The following is a 9,676-nucleotide window of genomic DNA, read 5'->3' on the forward strand; positions in this document are numbered from 1 at the left end:
GATGTTACATTTGAAAACATAAGACTCTGTTCTGCAGCACTTGTGATTGATGACCACATGTGCTAGAACCAGTAGCCCATGGATGAGTCCATGAGCCCATGAATCTCTAGTCCTCACCCTGTGGGAGCTATTGGCCTAAGGGGGAGCTGGAGTCCATCTGAAGGGATGGGTCAACAAGAAAACTCTGTAGAGTGGGGAATTCATATTGAGTCCCTGCTGGGAAGAGGAGAAATCAAGAAGAGGGAGAAGGCTTGGTGTTGGGGAAACCTCACAAAAGAACTTAGAGAAGATACAAGGTAAGAATTGTGGGGAAAATGGAAACCAGAGACAAGAGGAAGGACCAGCATAGAACAAACTAGAAAGGACAAAGCACGAAGGTACCTGGACTGTGCCTGCTGCTTGTTATCTGGACTCTCACTGTGGCTCATTTCTGGGGTGAGATTCTGTTCTGCCCCAGGCGAGGTTTCTATCTCCTTGGCAAGCAGCAACAAAGCTTTATCAGGGCATTTGCTATATTCCTGGTCCACCCCTTAAAACCTCTGTGCCGGACCCTGCTGGAGATGGGCTTATCCTCTAATGGGGCTCTGTGGGAGAGTAGATTATCTTCTTTTATTTCCTTGTTGCTACTCTTCTCACTGAAGATGCTTGTTGTTTGAATGTATGGGACACTCATGGCACATTTGTGATAGTGGTCCTGTGTAGGTGTCATCGGTAGTGGCCTGAGAAGACCAGCCACAGTGGACCTTCTTCCTCCTTTTGGATGAACCTTCTGGCAATAATGAGATACGTGACCTTGGGAGAATGACACCTGCAAGGTGCCAAGGACTGGCAGGCTTCCACTCCTCTTTCTTTGTAATCTAAAAGCAGCAGCAGGGTCAAGGCTAGGAAATGGGGCTGCAATGGGACTCACTTGCTGTGCCTGGGCTGTGCAGCCATACCCCGGGAGAGCCTGCTGTTGTAGGAAGTAATAAGTTGCCATTTCCTCATTATATTTTCTTTTTATTAGGGAGTATTTTATTACAGAGGCTTGAAACCCCACAGGGAGCAGGATATACCCCTGCAACAACTTGTTTTTGTAATTCTTGGATGATCACAGAATCAAATGGGAGCTTTCCCACTACCATATAATACAAGACCACTCCTATTGTCCACATATCATTCTTCATCCCGTCATACAGAAGTCCAAGGAAGCGTTCCGGGGAACCAAAAGAATACACACCGCAGTGCTGGTTTAGCATTTGTCCAGGTTGTGTTTCGGTGCTAAGCCCAAAGTCGATGACTTTGACCTTTTTGTTTTTATCAATCATTATATTGTCCACTTTCAGGTCTCGGTGAACAATCCCCTTTCCATGGCAGTAGCTCACTGCTGATAATATCTGTTCAAATATTTGCCGGGCCTCATCCTCCTCTATGTGCCCTGACTCTCTGATGTACTGGTAGAGTTGTTGGCCTTCCACCAGCTCCATTATGAGGTATATTCTAGTTTTGTTTTCAATGACATGTAAGAGAGAAACAATGTAGGGGTGGTTGATCTTTCTCATTATGTTTGCTTCTGTCATGGCTGGCCGGAACCACTGCTTGTTCTTTCAGAGAACTTTGACCGCCACTCGGGTTCCTGTGAGCCGGCGGTGGGCCAGGAGGTCCTTGGCATCGCTTCCTTTTCCAATAGTCTTCAGTATTTATATTGGGAATGAAAGGTTCCCTCCTGAGAGATACTGGGATCGGGACTAGAAGGTGGTAACTCCTCCTCAGTCTCTGTAGGCATTTTATCAGTACTAATGCTACCTAAAATAACAAACAAATGGAATGAAATAATGAAAAAGATGGAGCAATTCAGGAACTAAAATTACACATGTGGAACCTAAAAGAAACAAATGAAACAAAAAGAAAAAAGTAATAACAAAGAAAAGACTAGACTAGAAAAATAGAGTAAAATTATGAACAGGGGGAAATATGAAGAATCATAAGTAAAAGCCACCCAAATAACCAACCCCAAAAGAGAAAGCCAAGAGCACACCCATACTAAATGCAATGATGAAAATAAAAATCGTCATACTACAATAGGATTGGGCAGCCAAAGCTGATCAATACTGTGAATGGATTGTTTGAAGAAAAAGGTCAGATGAAAGAAATGAGAGGAGAAAGACTGAGTATAAGACAAAACAAACAAATGTAAAAAGCCAACACTTAAGGGAAAACTCCATTGAATTTCAGGACCTAGTGATCCACAAAAATCCACAACTCTCCAGAGCAAAATACTGAAAATTAAAATTAACCAACCACAAGGAATAAGGCAGTTAAATATCAGTGAACAGTAAACCTTAAACAAAGGCCGAAGAGTCAAGGTGTCACAAAGGGCAAATTTGTATCAAGTCTAAGCCAATGATTGCTTGTACTCAATAAATAGAGAAACAGGAATAATGTAAAAGGATGAAACCGCAGGACATTGAAAATGGAGATAGAGTGAATCATCCGACTGCAGAACCGTAAATAATCAAAGCAATAATATAGCATGTGAGAACATAAAAACCACCACCAAAATGAATCCAGCAATCCATAATAAATAAATAAATAAATAAATAAATAAATAAATAAATAAATAAATAAAACAAAACCACAATAAGGAAATAGCCAGTGGTCTTGAGAATATATGGCCTAATTCTATCTCGTAAACAAATAGAAAAAAAAATCAATCCATAAATAAGCAGCCAGCAGTCTACGTAGGCCTTTAATCTGATATTATGGGGTTGGCATATCAAATTCCTGGGAGCCACTGGAGAGCCAAGACAGGTACTTGGGCAGCTGCAGGCCAGTGAGAGAGCCTGTCTTGAAAATGAGGTTGAGGACCTGCCTCAGGAACAGGAGCCAGGGTGACTTCTAGCCTCTACATTCTTTTGCACTGAGGTGCAGGTAATATAGATACAAGGGGCAAAAGGGGATGGGCACGTGTGTGCACACACAAACACACACACACACACACACACACACACAGGCACACACACAGACAAACACCCAGATTCATACAAAACACACTCACGTAGGAACGGGCACACACATACTTACACACAAGTAAACCTGGAAAAATGCACATCAAAGACACACACACACACACACACACACACACAGGGACACACACACACACAAAAGAAGTGGTACACACATACAAACATACACACAAACAAACCTGTAAACTCACACAGTCCTACATATACTGACAAACACACAAGCGAAAGTGTACACACACTCACACACAGGCAAATCTGTCAGCACACACTCTCTTACACACACTGATACATACACATATATACAGTACAGTAAAATCCAATACAACCACACACAGCTCACAAGATACAAACAAGTCGCAGAGGGCTCCACTCCACACCTCCTCTCAAAGCACTCAAAGAAATCCAGGCCTGGCAACAGCTTAACATCTGTTGGCTGGGACGCCTCACAGTCGCTCCTCATTAGGTCACAATAGGACCTGTCATGACATGGTTGGGAAGGGCTTCAAGGCTCTGGCTTCTGTGGGCTATGGAGAGATTTAAGGCTTTTAGAAATCAAAGCCTGTAAGATGTTTACCTCTCCTCGGTTCTCTGTTTTGAATGTTTTCTATGCCTCCTGCTTCAAAGTCGTCATGTCTACCCTCAGGGTGACACTTTTTCATTGAATTCTGAATGATTAGCCTCAAACTGATGGTACACTGTTAAAAAAAATAAAAAAAACAAAGCTGTGTTTCTAAACTGACTCATCAAGATGACACTGATTTCATAAATCCTCAGAAAGGCTCTACGTTATCATCAAACACCTGAGACAAAGCTGCAGGGATAGGCAGAGCACTTGCCTCCCAAGGGTGAGGACTTGAGTTTGAATCCCCAAAACCCCCATCAATGTTGGATGCATCAGCAAAGCCCATAAGCTCAGCATCTGTGCAGTGGGGAGGGGTTGGGGCTTGAAGACAGGTGGTCTGACATGCAGGCGTGAGGACCTGTCAGAGGATGGCCTCTGACAGGACATGGGGTAGTGGTATGCATGGACACCTAGGCACATAAGGGGGTATGCATACACAGGCAGACACTTCCTATCACACAGAGGTTGGCATGATGTATAGAAAACCAAGTCCATCCTGAGTGTAGGGCTCACTTTAAATATTAAGGTCCAGTGATGGAACAGGCATGTATGAGGACAAGGAGCTCTGTGCAACCTGGGACCAGAAGGAACAGAGTGGCTATGCTGACACAGTTGAAATGAATTCTCAATCACAGTCTGTGACAGCCAGGTCACAGGACCCAGTCTGCTGTGTTATTTGTGAGCAGCCAGTGCAGCCAGAAGCTAACTATTGAGCACTGACTGGCCCAAGCCCAGAAAGGGTCTCTGTTTCTCAGAGTGCTGGGGGCAGTGCAGTGTGTAGCGCTTTCCTTCTGAAGACTCTTCTGGGGTTTGGAGTCCCCTGTAGAGGACTCTCATGGCTGCAGACACTAAGCCTGGGAGGAAAGATCCTCATCTGTAGAGTTCACTGAAAGGCCTGAGAGCAGAAAAGGAAAGAAACAGCAAAATGTGCCACCTCTGCTCACTGTGGTTCAGCGTCTGCCTTTGCAGCTGAGCTCAGGTGCCCTGGAGTCCTCCCTAGCCTGAGTCAGTGATCTCAAGTTTAAGTCCCTACTTCCTGGTTTGTAGTATCAAACAAAGCACAGTTTCAGGCAAGAAAAGCTGTGAACACCATCTAGACATTGTTGTCTACATTTGAGGGGGACTGTTGAGCCCCAAAGGGAGCAAGGGTTACAAGGTCAGGTATTATAGGAAGGGCCAGGGTTGGAATCCAAGTTCCAATCTCCCTTTGCTCTGGGCAGAGGGTAGGCCTGGCAATTGGTTCCTGCTGTGTACATGGGGAGAATCAAAGGGTCTTATGGGATCGCTGGCACAGACCTGCCCAAGCATGGCTTAGGGAGCCTCACACCAACTCAATATTTGATGTGTTCCCAGTTTTGTCAACCACCCTCAGCTGTGTGCCATTTTCCCTGCCTCCTGCAAGGGACCCTAAATATCTTCCTATAAAAGGCGATCAAGGAGGAGTTGCACAAGGACAGGTGGGGCTCTGTGGGGAGGTTCACATGGGCTAACACATTAGAGGGCCACAGTCCCTGGATTGATGCTGGATGGACACCCTCCTCTGACATCCAACAGGGAGATCTTCACAGAGATCAAGAGAAGGCTTCTCTGAATAGCTGTGCAGAGCACCTCCGATTCATGGACTTGGAATGACAACCATAGGATGCTTTTGAGGAGCCGATTGTGATTCAAGGGCTCATCTGCCTGGGTCCATGTGCCTCTAGAGATGAGCCCAGGACTTGGCTGTGGCTGGTTATGGGGTCAGATCAGAGGATGGGAGGGGGCTTGTCCTTGGCTCCTGGGAGTAGAGCAATATTTCTTTCCCTGTCCCTACTTTTTTTGCTTTTCTTTCCTTGGCATAAGGAGGGACTGGAAGAAGTCTGTCTATGGGGAGTGAGGCTGGCTGGGAAACTGCTCGCTGTTCTACATTGTCATGCAGCTGGGGGCTTGGGGTTGTTGGCAGGATAACCTCTGCACCATTCCAGTCTGCTTCTCTCCACTTTATCCATGCATCCCTGTCCCTGCGCTGGGAGACCTGGATACAAAAGTCCCACCTGTAGCTTCCAGTCCAGGGATGGAGTCCCTCAGTGAATGGATTCCAGATGGTTCTGTGTAAAGCTGCATCGAACAGGGTAGTTACTGAACATGTGGGTACATGGAGGAGGATACTGCACTGCACCCCACCACATTTCAGATAAAACCAATCCTCATGCTCTGGTACTAATTGGTTCTTTTTATACCTTTCACCATTTTTGCTATTCACTGTACTGTTAAGGGTGAATTTTCCTTGTTTCACTTCTGCAAAGAGACAGAGTTTAGCATTGGAGACTCCCTACAGCCTGGCTGGAAGGGAGGCCTACACCCATGTGTCCTTCTAGGAAAAAGCTCTTTCATAGGATGCCTCCCTGAGTCCCAGGATGTGTGGAGGGCTCTGTGCCCTACCCAGGGTTGACCTCAGTATATTAACAGGAGCAGAGGCTTCTCTCTGATAGAACAGTACCACCCTCCTGCAAGATGTCTATGATGGTTTGTATATGCTTAGCTCAGGGAGTGGCAATATTAGGAGGCGTGGTCTTGTTAAAGTAGGTGTGTCACTGTGGGCATGGGCTTTAAAACCATTTTCCTATCCACATGCAAGCCAATCTTCCCCAAGCAGCCTTCAGATGAATATGTAGACCTCTCACTTACTCTGGCACCATGACTGCCTGGATGCTGCCATGCTCCCAGCTTGATGATACTGGACTGAGTCTCTGAACCTGCAATCCTGTGTCCATTAATATTGTCCTCATAAGAGCTGCATTGGTCATGGTGTGTCTGTTCTCAGCAGTAAACCCCTAACTGAGACAATGTCAATGTTCCCTGCTCCAGCTTCCTGGCTATAGAAGCTTCACACATGACCGGTATTCTCTTGGGATATGGACCTAATAGGCTCTAGGCTGTCTCCATGATCTGAGAGTGTTAGGACATCCTGCTCCTAAGGGCATTGTTACTGTTCCCATGCAATACTGTGAAAACATCAGCAGGCTCATGCTTTCTTACCCCCCCTGAACAAAATGCTGCCTTTTCCAGGAGTGGATCCAACATATCTCAGAACCTCCTCAGGAACTATGTGTTACCCAAGGATTACCTGCACTTGCTTACACACCCCTATTCTGTGTCCTGAAAACTTTTCAAAGCCCATTCATCTGAGACTGGTGAGTTCAGGACAGTAGTCCCAAGTGTCTTGTCCTATGCTGACAGTTCATTCTCATGAGGCATCACTTACCCTTGACAGAGGATTTTTCCAAGGGGCATTGGATGTGCAGGAGAATTGTGTGTGCTGACTCCTGTCAGATCAGCACAGGATACCATCATGGCCCCATTTGCTCTTGATTTTGGAACTCATGGTCTTGGCACTGTCTTGTTGTTATTTAGGTCCCTGTCAGTCCCTAATTGAATTTTAACATGGGAACCCAGGGCAGTTGTCTTCAAAGATATTCCTAGTATGGGCCACATCTTCACCTTGCCAGACATAAAGCACAACAAAACACCAGGCAGGCAGAGAACCCTCAGGGGCTGGAATTGGCATGTTCAAACACTCTGGCTTGACCTTGGCCAGCACAGATTCAGAGAACATCTTCTATGTAGGAAGATCTCCTTCCTCCTCTCAGAGTTTAGGACATCTAGAGGTAGGCTAAGGTGCTGGCACAATGTGAGCAGAGGCAGCACTCTGGGCTTGTTCAGTGTCAAAGCCTCCCTGCCACCCCAGTATCACAGTCACAGCAGCCCATCTCATGAGAATTCTAGGGCTGCTGATATCCTGGATGAATAATCCATGTTCTGCTGCTAGTTTCTTTGCTTCCACATGGACAACTGAGAGAAGGGATTGATTAAGTGTAAGTGAGGAAGCCCTGCAAATATCTACTTGGTGTTAAAAAGACAATGGGTTCTGACTGGCAAGATCTTTGAATTAGATTTTGAAAAATGCCACCTAGGAACAGTTAGTAGGTACTCTCAGGAAGGTGCAGCATAGTGGGCACAATTGGACAGGATCCCTGAGGCTGGTGCAGTGGGACAGGGTCGTTGGGGCAGGTAAAACTGAGTAGGAAACGTGAGCCAGGAACAACCGGGCAGGGACCCTGGTTCAGTTACAACAGAGCAGGAATACTGGGGGAGATGCAAGGGGGCATGAGTCCTGGGGAAGGGATCTTGTATTTGTAGCCCTGTGGCATGTGCAACTGGCAGGGACCCTGGGGCAGGTGCACTGTGACGTGCACCCAAGCTGGAATGTTCAGACAGGTATGTGTTTGCTTCATGCAGCTGCTGTCTGAAGTAGAGAACACTGGCAACTGCCCCAGAGGGGATTTTGGGAACTCCTTCCAAGAATCCCTTAGCTCCTAACTGAGAAGCTATACATTCCACAGATGGACCTTTATTGAGATGAGCAGATTCTAAGGGAGCTGCCTTGAATGAACAGCCAAAGAAAGCAGAAATGAAGAACAAGCAATTGCAGCAGACATGTTCAGTGTGTTTTCGACCAGAAAGTAGGACTGGAAGAAACTGATTAAGTCAAATCTCTTCTCTGTCTATCCATCCATCCATCCATCCATCCATCCATCCATCCACCCACCCACCCACCCACCCATCCATCCATCCATCCATCCATCCATCCATTTCCCTGAGGGAAGTCAGCTTTTATTTCTGAGAAGGTCAAAGCAGTGCTCCCTTGTGGTGACAATGAGGATTGCAGGCAGTGAGATAAGTGGCTATTTATTTATTAATTTATTTATTTATTAATTTATTTATTTATTTATTTATTTATTTATTTATTTATTTATTTCATGATCTGCGATAGACTGCCACTTGTGGCCAGTCCCATCTGCATCAGCTGTACCATAAACCCAGTCTCAGTGTGACACAGAAAAGGCCTAATTGGAAAGTATGTCCTCTCTCTAAGCGACACTGTATAATAACATACTCTGGACTGCAGGTCAGTCAAGGCCTGTGTTTAGGAGACTTGTGGACAGATGAATGTCTGTGAGTCTGGACTTAGACTCTGTGGAGGGCTCAGGTCACCTGACTGTCCTGAAGCTTCCCACTGTGATTTATTTCCCTCCTACAGAGCCAGACACCTGAGCAACTGCATTTCCTGGTTATCCCCTAATCCTCTTACACTGTGCACTGTGTTCAATCTCAGGGAGGGCCTGGGAATCTGAGAGACACCACTGAGCCCTCTGGGCCTGGCTGACTCAACCTGAGGCTACTCTGTGTGTCTTCATTTTGCTCACCCTCCAGAGACCTCAAAAGTCAGCAGTGAGCTTGCTGAGAGGTCAGGAACCTCCATATTGGCCCAAGAGCAACTGTCCTCTTTTACAGGTTCATCCACAGAGCTTGTAATTCTGATTGGTGGAACAGTCAGGAAGAGTGAAAGATGTCATCTCCCAAGGACAAGTGCTGTGCTAGTGGACACTGAGGAACTTCAGGGATCAAACCCTTCCCCATTCTTCTCCAGCCTCTCTTGTTCTTCGTTGAGATGTTTCCTGCAGATCTAAAAAATCCAGGCAATCCATGACATGGGTTTGAACATAATCTCGACATTTTATTCATTGCCTGATAACTAAGACTAGGTAAAATTTATTTATTTATTCATTCATTCATTCATTCATTCAATCAATCATTCGTTATGCATACGTACAGGGTAGCTGTATTTAGAAAGACCAGAGAGGGCATCAGATGTCATTAGAGACATTTGTGAGCCTCCATGTGTTTGCTGGGATTTGAACTCAGGACCTCTGAAAGAGCATTCAGTGCTCTTAGCCACTTATCAATCTTTCCATTTTCCAGGCTAACTTTTTTACTTCCAATAATGTCTTCTTTATTCAGGTTACATCCTAATCCCAGTCACTCTCCCTCTTCCCTTCCCAGTCCCACCTTACAAATCCTTTCTACCATAATGCTCTCCCTTCTCTTTGGACAAGGGGAGAGTCCCTGGGTACCACACCACCCCGGGACATCTAGTCCCAGGTGGCCCGAGCACATTCTGCCCCACAGATTTACAATCAGGCAGTCCGGGTATGGGGATCAGATCCAA

Source organism: Rattus norvegicus, chromosome 1, assembly GCF_021556685.1.
Source record: "Rattus norvegicus strain SHRSP/BbbUtx chromosome 1, alternate assembly SHRSP_T2T, whole genome shotgun sequence".
In the NCBI taxonomy this organism is placed as follows: domain Eukaryota; kingdom Metazoa; phylum Chordata; class Mammalia; order Rodentia; family Muridae; genus Rattus; species Rattus norvegicus.